An 11984-nucleotide genomic window follows, 5' to 3' on the forward strand; every position below is an offset into this window, starting at 1 on the left:
TCACTGGCCATTTCGTCGATTCGTCGGGTTATTGTCCAACGAGAAAGACTTATCTTTTCCATTTCATGGCTTTTCTCTGGACACAGAACTTTCGTGACTGCAGTAAGGCATTCCTTGACAAACTCCCCTTCAGAATATGGTTTTGAGTGCTTCGCAATTTTTTCGCTAACAATAAAACTTGCACGAACAATATTGTCAGCTACATCAGTATTTTTGCGTAATAACATTTGCTGTGCCGATACACATTTTTTCAAATTTTGTATCTTGTCTGTTCTTAGTTTACCTTTGTAACTGTTGTAATTAGCGTGTTTTGTATTGTAGTGTCTTTTTAAATTGTATTCCTTTAAAACTGAAATAGTTTCCAAGCATATCAAACAAAGAGGTTTTTCTTTCTGCATTATAAAAAAATAATCATCAGTCCATTTCTCTTGAAATGTACAACTCTCCGCGTCCACTTTTCTCTTCTTTGTTGAAGCCATCTTAATTAGGGTTTGATCAAAAATTCACAAGTACAGTATTTGAAAGTATTGAAATGTAGGCCGATATAGCGTGAAACTCGAAAACACATGCAGATAGGTACAGCACTAGCAAAAACCATGAAAAGACTGCGCTATGCTACGCACGACAGCAGAGCAGAGAGATGCAGCAGAGTCAACGACTACGTGACTACGAGCTCTTGCACACTTTAAACATGCGACAGTTCCGGACGTGCCGTAAAAGTGGGGGAAGCACAATATAAAGTACTTCAGAAAGCACTGGCCGCATCATACTATCAAAAATAATCCAACAATACCACAAGAACAAACAGGCATCACCAAGAGGGTTAACGGGCCAGATTCAATGATATTTGGAAAAGTCGTCGCGGGCCGTATAAAATCAGTACCGTAGGTTGCACATGCCTGGGATAAATACATCATCAGCCAAAAAAAGCGCTTAAAACATCTGTAGATATGAAATAAATTATAAGTCTTACCAGCCAAACCTGATTGTAGGACAAACTAATTTAGACTAGGCCAGGCCAGTTTGTCCAAAACACGATAGGATGAATCAGTTTGGCCTACTGTAGTATAAACCACATTATCCTGAAATCAATGTAGAGCTCTCAGAACAAACTGATTTGTTCTAGTCTAAACTAGTTTGGCCTGCAATCACACTTTCCTTAATAGGATAAACTAGTGTGGCCTAGTCAAAACTGATTTGTGTGATTTTCAACACGGAATATGTCTGATCCTACAAATTCAGGGAATCTCTGCCATTCCACAATGAGCCGTGAATTTGCAGAATATTCAAGTGTTTCATTCATTTTGTCCTTGTGTGTTTGGTTGTATGTGTTTTATTTGTTTCATTCTTGTATGTTTGTTTTGCTCATTTTATTCTTTTTGTTTTTTGTGTTTCTCACCATTATGGATGAAGCTTTGACTGGTATATAAAGATATCAAAAGGAGTGGAGAGAGAGATTCTTGATGGAGATTTTGAAAAGTGAATTCAAAAAACGACTCATTTTCATGTGCCTTCAAATGACAAATATTTAGAAGGAGGCTGAAAAAGCGGAAAACACCCCTACAACAAAGAAGGTTGAAACAATTTAATGTACTGGAAATCTGAGGCTTAAAAAAACTTATTGCACAAAATGAAGGTAATGAAAATTTAAAATACTGTATCTCAGCTGATGAACTATATGAGGCCATATGGTGTGGCCCATGTGGTGGTGGGTCATGATGGTCATTATAGAATGTTGGCTGAAACCTCTAAAACATTTTCATATGTCACAAATTTAATGATAGGCCTGTTTTTGTCTATGTGCAAAGTATGTCAGCAGAAGAAAATGGGGTCGGCTTCCAAGCCAATTCTGCACTCGGAAATGAACAGGAGGTGCCAAGTCGATCTTATTGACTTCCAGACACAACCAGACGGTAAATTCACGTTTGGGATGGTCTATCAAGACCATTTGACACAATTTGTTGTGCTTCATCTTTTGGAAATTCAAGAGAGCTGAGGAGATAGACTACAATTTGAGTGACATATTCTTAACTATAGGAGTGCAGTGCATCTTGCAGTCAGACAATGGACAAGAATTTGTGAATCATGTAATTTCTGAACTCACAAGTCTGTGGCTGAGCTTAAAAGTGTGTATGGGAAACCAGGGCTCAGTCGAAAGAGGCAATTAAGACATTGAGAATATGCTTAGTTCTTGGTTTACCGACAATAACACAGCTAACTGGTCAGAAGGGCTGAGGTACATACAGTTTATGCAGAATCAAGCATTCCATTCAGGCATTAAACTTTCACCTATATAAGGCCATATTTGTCACTGAACCCAGAGTAGACCTCTCTCTACTTCATTGCCTTCAGAATTACTTGAAGAAATTTGGGATGAGGAAGACCTTCGAAAACTTTTCGAACATAAAATGAGAATGAAAATGAGCCAGAATTATAAAACATTTTAGAAGCTCACAATCCTTTGTCTGTCACAAAGGACATTCAAACAGCAAGAACAATATTATTATTTGTAACAGTTCTCCAGTATGGAGTGGTGGATGGGTGGAGTGGTGGCTGTGAAGCTAGGGATCTGCTCTGGCAATCGGAAGGCTGCCGGTTTGAATCCCATAAATGCCAGACTTGACTCTACTCCATTGGGCCCTTGAGCAGGGCCCTTAACCCGCAATTGCTTCATCCTGCTTATGATGTTAATCTGCATCCAGCCTTGCAAGCAGGTCCTCCAACTTGAAAGGAAAATTTGGTGGGTGGTGGCAGCATTGGCACTCCAGTCACCATAAAAAAAAATAATCTCATACTGTTCAGTGTGGTGCTGAGGTGTTACAGATTGCACGGCTGCACTCAGATTCTAGTATCCATTCATCCAGATTCCAGCATAACATTCTATATTATTTATATAGTATATTTTTCTCTTTCTCAAGCTTATGTAAAGTTTTAATTTACCCACGGGGGAAAATAAAGTATATCTATCTATCTATCTATCTATCTATCTATCTATCTATCTATCTATCTATCTATCTATCTATCTATCTATCTATCTATCTGTCTATCTATCTATCTATCCTTAGTTTTGACTGAGATACTCAGCTTTGACAATAACTTTGACACGATTAGTCCAGAACTACAGACTTTGCGGGCTTTTATTTTGACACATTTACTTGCCCCCACCCCCGGATGAATTCCTGTTCTGTTGCTATCTGTTGAAGCGAGAGGCGGATGTCCATTTAAAAGTACGTACTTGAAATATGAATGTGAGCTCACAGCCCCACTGAACCCATTGTGTTTTTGCTCAGGACTGAGGTTCAGGGAGTCGCTGTCCGGACGGTCGTGTGTCCACTCTGCTCCAACGTATGTGTCAGTGGCTCGTTAATGTTCATTCTACTAATCAAGCCGTCTTTATAAATGCGTGCATCCCCTTTGAGCTTTTAATTTAATACGCGATGAGTGAGCGGAGGTGTGCGCGTCCAGTTCTGTCATATGTATAGAATATAACGTGTTTCATATTTAGTGATGTCGGGGATTTGGAATAGGGTCTGAATACTGTACTTTCTGCAACATCAGATGAGATTAGTTAAACTTTATCAATCCCAAATGCTTGTATACATAAATCCCTGAGATCTTACTCAAGCACAAGATCCAGAACTGTATACACAGTATTTCCAACTAAAGTGTGTATTGATCCTAAAATATTCTCTATGTTATAATGAGTATGTTACCAATAATAAAATAATACAGGTAGTATGTTTAATTTATATAGTGCTTTTCTAACCTATTGAAAGTGCTTTATGTAGACAGTTGGGACCACCAGCAATGTGTTGCATCTACTTGGATTTCTGCACCAGTACACTCTTAATGCACACATTAGTTATTACGTGGTGAAATTTCTGCACCAGTACACTCTTAATGCACAAATTAGTTATTACGTGGTGAAAGGGGGAGAGAAATATTTAGCCAAATAAATAAATAAGGGATGATTAAGGGGTCAGAATGATCACACTTAGGTGTACGATTTAGCCAGGAAATAGGAAACACCCATCTGTTTTCAAAAAAACGGCCAGGAATTTTTTGCTGCACAGGGGCATTGGGTCTCACAGACAGACCACAAGGTAAATGTCCCTTACTGGCCTCAGTAATGAGTTTCAAGTGGATTACCTGTTCTGAAATGTAGTTGAGTTGAGAATTTCCTCACATGTGCCCCGTAAAAAGTCAGTCGCAATGAAAATCCTACTCGGTGTGCTCTTACGACCACCAGTATGCACAAATTAAACACAAAACAATTAACATGCTAATAGACAATAGATAAGAAAAACACATTTTCACAATAAATATACAGCACTGCAATAGGATTCTTACTAGGACTAGTTGTTAAAATCCCTAATTTTTCAGCACAACAGTTGAAAGGAGAGGTCATCTTGAGTGGAGTGAAATTTGCCACAGATTGCGTTGTGAAACCAATGCGACACATCTTCAGTTGTATGCCCCGACTTCATTGGGTGTTTCGGCCGCTTATCACAAGACACCCTCCGCCGGGGTTGGCTCACCCCTGGTTGATCAGACCCGGGTGTGTGTAGCATGGTGACACTACTCGATCAATTGGCAGCCCATGTTAAGTCCCTACGTTTCAGCCACAGCCAGTGACTGCTCCGTTCCGCTACAGTGGCAAGCTCTTTGATTGCCTTCCGTTGTGCCTGCCCTCTGATCCCTACTTCCTTCAATAGCCTCGTGGTGGAACTGGCTACAAACCTTCTGCATCCCACCTCCACTGGCCACACTTTGACATTCCAGCCCCGCCCCTCTGCTTCAGCTGCTAAACTGGCATATCGCAGCCTCTTCCATTCGAATGCCTCATCGATAGCATCCTCCCATGGGACTGTCATCTCGACGATGAAGACACGCCGACAGGACTTGGACCAGAGCACTAGATCTGGACGCAGGTTAGTTGTCGCAATTTCGGGTGGGAAGGTGAGCCTCTGGTTGAGGTCCACTCGCAACTCCCAGTCCCGGGCTGGGTTCAATGGACCATTATCTGGAAGTAAAGGCTTGGTCTGCTGTTTCTCCCCTTCCCGCATGAAAGTTGTTCTCCGTCAGATGATACTTTGTGCTTCTAGAGGCATGGCGTTAATGGTTACTCTCTTGTTCTCAATTTCGGCAGCCAAGCATCTCAGCACTTGGTTGTGGCGCCAGGTGTATCTTCCTTGAGTTAAGCTGGTCTTGCAACCCACCAGTATGTGTTTATATAAATATCTATCCATCCATCCATCCATTATTCAACCTGCTATATCCTAACTACAGGGTCACGAGGGTCTGCTGGAGCCAATCCCAGCCAACACAGGGCTCAAGGCAGGGAACAAATCCCAGGCAGGGTGACAGCCCACCGCAGGACACACACACACACCCACACACCAAACACACACTAGGGACAATTTAGGATCGCCAATGCACCTAACCTGCATGTCTTTGGACTGTGGGAGGAAACCAGAGTACCCGGAGGAAACCCATGCAGACACAGGGAGAACATGCAAACTCCACGCATGGAGGACCTGGGAAGCGAAATCAGGTCTCCTAACTGTGAGGTAGCAGCGTTACAACTGCACCACCATGCCGCTCATTAATGTAAATATATATAGTGCAAAAACTATGAGCATTACATAAACATTTAGTGAGACTGAAATACACTGCATAATTCGTAAACAACAGGTAGTACAGATTTCATAATGCAATGGGTGAATAGAGCCGGTAAGTTACTGGCTGGACTTATAGTACAGTAGATGCCAACAATGTCACATTCTGTGAAAGAAAGTGGTATTGGAATCATTAACAAGTCTAACTGCCTGTAGGAAAAAAAAAACATGTTTGCAAGATAAAAAAAAACATGTTCTGTGGTCTTGTCCTTGATTTCATTTTCCTATAGTGTGAATCGACTGATTTGGGGGTGGGTGCTGCCATTTATAAAGTTGTGGACCTTCCTAAATGGACTGGCACGGTAAATGTCCTCGAGAAGTAGAAGAGCTGATCCTGTAATGCTTGGGCAGTCCTGTTCACCCGCTGTAGGGCATTATAGCCCTGTGGCAGAGCAGTTTACAAATCAGACTGTGATGGCATTGGTAGGAACGTTTTCAATAGTACCCCAATCAAAGCCGCCAGGGATTCTGGCTGGCATGTCAAATTTCTTCAGCCTTCTTGAGAAGTTCAAACACTGTTGAGATTTCTTTACCATCTGAAATTTGTTGTGGGACCAGGCAAGATCCTCACTAATATAAATGCTGAGAAATGTAAAGTTTTTCACTCTCTCCACCTCCACTTCACCAATGTGCATTGTGTGAAAGATCAGCCCAGATCACAGACAGACATGGGACACACAGAAGTCCAAAAGCACACACGTTTATTTTCCTGCTTCTCTTACACAGCACACACTGCACAAACCACCACAGTAACGTTTACAGTCCTTTTCTTTTTGTGTCACTCCTCTCCCTCAAGCTCTGTCTTCTGCCTTCCAACTCCGGCTCCCTGAATGGAGTGAGGTGATCCCTTTTTTGTTGAACCCAGATGTCCTCCAGGTACGCCCTGATGAACTTCCTGCAGCACTTCCTGGTGTGGCGGAAGAGCTGCATGGGCACCCGGAAGCACTCCAGGTGCATTTGGTTCCTCTTCTGTCAGCACCTCCTGGTGTAGCGGAAGTGCTGCTGTCCAGGACTCCAGGATTGTCCAGGTGCCCCTGATGGTGGCCACGGACCCCAACAGGGTTGAGCTTCCAAACTCCAAATTCATAGCCCCGGTGTAATCCAGGGGGGCTGTCCCTTGCATCCCGGGGAAGATATTGCACCTCTTGTGGTCCTTCCCTTCTGCAGGCATCCCGGTGTGGCAAGATCCCTGGTTGTCTGCCACAATGGGTGTGTGTGTCTACCTCCTTTTCCATAAATCCTCAATAATCTCCTTTGTTTTATTAACATTTAAGGAGAGTTTTTTGTCTTGGGACCAGATTTCCCACTTCTCTCCTGCAGGCTGTCTCATCTTGCCCAGTAATCTGTCCAATGACTGTGGTATCATCAGTATGTTTGGTGATACTGGTGTTATTCTTTGAGGAGACGCAGTCACTTGTGAAGAGGGTATAACATAGAGAGCGTAGCACACAACCCTGAGGGGTTCTTGTGTTAAAAATCCACATGTTGTAAATGTGGTTCCCAATTCAGACTACATGAGGTCTGCCTGTTAGAATGTCCAGAACCTAATTAGAGATGGCGGAAGACAGAGCTAGAATGAGGAGCTTCTCCATCTCCATTTGATGGTATCACTGTTTCGATTACAGAGCTCTAATCAATAAATAGCATTCTAACATAATTATATTTGTTCTCAAGGCTTTTGACAATACTGGCAGCATCCTCTGTGGACCTAATTGTTCTGTGGGAAAACTAAAGGGGGTCTAGAGTGACCTGTACGATGCTATGGATGTAAGTCATGACCAGTCTTTCAAAGTACTTCAGCATAACAGGAGCCAATGCCACCAGTTGACCTTGAAACGAGTCACTGTGCTCATCTTCATAATAGGCACAAAAGTCATCATTTTGAAGCAAGTGGGGTGTAAGGGTTGTACAGGAGACAGACTTAAATATGTCTGCAAACACATTCACCATCAAGCTCTGAATACACACCCAGGGATTTTATCAAGACACCCTGCTTCCTGTGGGCTTATTGTGCTCAGAGTCTTGCTCACATTCACAGCCGAGACTGCGAATGGTGGGCTCTGCATGTTCTAGACAACCAGCCTTCTCTTCCATGTCCTGGTGTTAAGGGTCTCGAGGGCAGGCATAAAAGCCTTTCAATTCATCAGGCAATGTTACAGTTGTTGAATTCTCCTGTCTGTGACTTGTTGCAATCCCTGCCCCATACACTAGGTGTCAGCACTGGGGTAATAATACTCCAGCTTCAGCTTGCATTGACTTTTGGTCACTTTGATTACTCCATGTTTGTCATCTCTGACCTTTTTGTCATGATCAGTGTTGCCTCAAACAAATTTAGCAGAATTAGCGTACAGCTTAGACAGCACTTCCCAATGTTCTCAGTATAAGTAATGATGTAGCTGGTCACCACTGTAGCTTATTCCTGTACATTATCAGAGCAGTCCTCCTAAAATAGTTTAGTCTGCTCATCACTTCTTCCTCTTTTGCATTTAAAATACATTCCACATTCAGAGCTTTCAGCCACAATAAGTAATATTTGTCTTCTCAAGGTAGAAAAACTGCTACATTAACTGTCACTTGATTACTAAATGTGTGTACTGGTGCAATTTACAGTACAGTGGAACCTCGGTTCATGAACGTCTCAGAACACGTTCATGAAATCAGAAATCAGTTTATGACCAAAAAGTTCACCAAACATTTGCGTCTGTTCACGACCACAGACTCGGTATACGAACAAGCCAGTTTCCCTTTCGGTATGTGTGTGCCGATGATTTCTGCAAGTGTTCGGTCTCTCCCTATGCATTCCCTGTGCAGAGAGAGAGAGAGACACACACACACACACAGATGCGCGTGAGAGAGAGAGACACACACACACAGATGCGCACATGCGTGTGAGAGAGAAAGAGACACACACAGACGCACATGCGAGAGAGAGACACACACACACACACACACAGACTGGCACGCGAGGGAGACACACACACACACACGCACGCACGCATGCATGCATGCATGCGAAAGACAAACACACATACACACGCGCGCGAGCGAGACAGACAAACACACACACACACACACACACACACACACACACACATTACACATCACACTATTTGATTTTAACCTCCACTTCAGTTCTGTTTACAATGATCAGTTCATAGCGTGCATTGTTGCAATGTTACTTTTCTTGGTTGTTTATTAAATTACGGATTTTTGAAATGTTCATTTTTTTTTTGTGCTTAAAACTCATTTAAAAAGTGTTTTTAACAAGCGGTTCGTAGCACTACAGCGCAAACTCTTGCAGTGTTAGTTTTCTCTGTGTTCTCAGTGTTGTTCAGTGTTTTTACATTTAGCTTACTATTACACTGTGCATTCTATGGTTTAATTAACTATATGTGTGCCTTAAAATCTTTAAAAAAAATATTTACATACAGTTCGCACGGTCTGCAACGGATTAATTGTATTTACATAAAATCCTATGGGGGAAATTACTTCAGTTCATGACCAAATCGGTTTATGAGTTTTGGAATGAATTACGGTCGTGAACCAAGGTTCCACTGTATATAGCAGTACCTATTGACACCATTTGCAGATTGGTAACCAAACAAGGTCTTCATTATCTCAACATTGTACAAGTGCACTTTTCTTTGACAATTACAATAATCAAGCCAATATGTTGTATACAGTAGAAAAAAAGTGAATCTCTTACCAAAGTGAAAATATCATGGTGAAAATATCATGGGTGTGTGGGGGTTTTTAATTGGGAGTACACTATTCTAAACTCAATAATTGCCTATTGTCAAATCTTTTTATGTTTTTCTGCAGATTTTCAGCAGAATGGCTGTGATTATCCATCATCACTTCCTCGGGCCTCTGTGCATTGCAAATCACAGAGGACACAGCACAGTGAAAATAAGACGCCATTAACATCTGCAGGAGACATTTTAATACCAGTCACTTTAAACTGTAATTCCATGCCAACTATAAAACAAACTGGGACTGACACAATAGAAGTTCAAAAACAGCAGAAGAAAATTTTTAAATGCAACTCTGAATGCAGAGATGACCAGAAGAGCTACACAAGACTGGCAGCAAATTTCTACTCTGATTGTGGCAAACAGTTCTCTTGCAAGAGCAACCTTCAGACACACACTAGAATTCACACTGGCAAGAAGCCTTATTTCTGTTCCAAATGTGGAAAACGATTCTCTTCCAGTAGCCATCTTAAAACACATACAAGAATTCACACAGGAAAGAAGCCATATAGCTGTTCTGAATGTGGCAAGTGATTCTCTCCTAGCAGTGATCTTCATAAGCACTCAAAGATTCGTACTAAAGAGAAACCCTATTGCTGCTCTGACTGTGGTAAACGATTTTCTGTAACTAGCAGTTTTCAGCGACACACAAGATTTCACACTGGAGAGAAGCCATACTGCTGTTGTGAGTGTGGAAAACAGTTCATTACAAGTGACAGGCTTCAGATCCACAGAAGAATTCACACTGGAGAGAAGCCATATTGCTGTTCTGAATGTGGCAAACGATTCTCTACGAGTAGCAGTCTTCAGTATCACAGAAGAATCCGCACTGGAGAGAAGCCGTATTGCTGTTCTGAATGTGAGAAGCAATTTTTCTGCAGTAGTCATCTCCAAAAACACACAAAAATTCATACTGGAGAGAAGCAGTAATGCTGTACTGACTGTGGCAAACAGTTCTCTGAAATGAGCAGTCTTCAGACACACAATAGAATTCACACTGGGGAGAAACCGTATTGTTGTTCTGACTGTGGCAAACAATTCTTCAACAGTAGTAGTCTAAAGTTTCACAGAAAAAATCACACTGGAGAGAAGCCATATTATTGTTCAGACTGTGGCAAACATTTCTCTTGTAGCAGCCATCTTCAGTCACACACAAGAACTCACTGGGGAAAAGCCATATTGCTGTTCTGAATGTGGAAAACAATTTACTTGCAATAGCCATCTTCAAACACACACGTGTATTCACACTGGTCCGAAACCTTATTGCTGTTCTAAATGTGCCAAACAGTTTTCCAATAATAACGGTATTCTGTACCACAGAAGAATTCACACTGGAGAGAAGCCATATTGCTGCTCTGAATGTGGGAAACAATTCTCTTGCAGTAGTCACCTTAAAACACACACAAGAATACACACTGGAGAAAAGCCATTTTTTTGTTCTGAATGTGGCAAACAATTTTCCACCAGTAGCAGTCTTCAGAAACACAAGAGTACACACTGACAGGAGACCATATTGGTGCTCTGACTGCATGAAACAACTAACCGACAGTAGCAGTCTTCAGACCCACAGACAGGTTCTTACCAAATTCATATTCTATATTGGTGTTCAGACTTTGTCAGACAATGTATATGATTTTCCCTGGGTGGTTTCAATTCACTTTTTTTTTTTTATGAAAATTAGCCAAAAATTGTTCAAATCTGTACCTCTTTTTGTTTTTTTTTTACAAACTTTAATGCTTCTTGTATGAAATTAGTCCTTTCAATTTTACACTAACCTGTAATTTTAGAGCCCCCCTGTAAAATAGCCTTTGTTGTTCTATTTTCAAAGTTTCTTACATGTGTGGTCAGACTTTATTACTGCTTAGCCTATGTAGTAGTAATCAGGAATTAGAATATCAAGGGGACTTTCATTACCTATTGTCAGTTAATCTTAACCGCTCCAATGTATGGCATATGTGCTTTTACTATATTTGTCTCATTTTAGGGTCTTTACTTGTGAACATGAGTTTGTCTTTAACACTAAACGAATGACAGAATTTTAGAATTTGCACATTTGTATTCAGTAATGAGGCTCTGTGCTCCACAAGAAGTAAAGAGGACTGAATTGAACTGAATGAAGCATACTGTTTTGCACGTACCGCGCGTCTCAACAATTACGTGTTTCTGTTAAAACAGTATGTGTTGCAGGAACACTAAATTAATTTTATTTTAGTATTAACAAATGGAGCAAGGCAGCAGCTCATTTCTTTGCCAGTACAGACAAGCCAAATCATCACTCAGTTTAAAACCTGCCTTGATGTTTGCTTACTATAACTTCTGTTAATGCCGCCAGTGTGCAGTTTCCCACAGCCCTATATGCATACCCATAGATGTGTTTGAGGTTTGAAAAGGCTCAGACAGACATCTGTAGGTGTGCTTATTAAAATCAAAGAAAGAATATTGTTTTATCTTGGTAGAGTAATATATATATTGCTCTACTGTCCCCTATTGTATTATTAATATGTAGCCTTAGAATACCTAATCTCACAGACTTACCACTGTATATAACTTATCC

The 11984-nt window shown here is 41.2% G+C and overlaps 1 pseudogene; it reads left to right on the forward strand.

The window, feature by feature from the left end:
* Nucleotides 1-3303: 3303 nt before the first annotated feature.
* On the forward strand, nucleotides 3304-11518 carry LOC120533225 (annotated as a pseudogene).
* The last annotated feature ends 466 nt before the right edge of the window (nucleotides 11519-11984 follow it).

This window comes from Polypterus senegalus, chromosome 8, assembly GCF_016835505.1.
Source record: "Polypterus senegalus isolate Bchr_013 chromosome 8, ASM1683550v1, whole genome shotgun sequence".
Taxonomy (NCBI): domain Eukaryota; kingdom Metazoa; phylum Chordata; class Cladistia; order Polypteriformes; family Polypteridae; genus Polypterus; species Polypterus senegalus.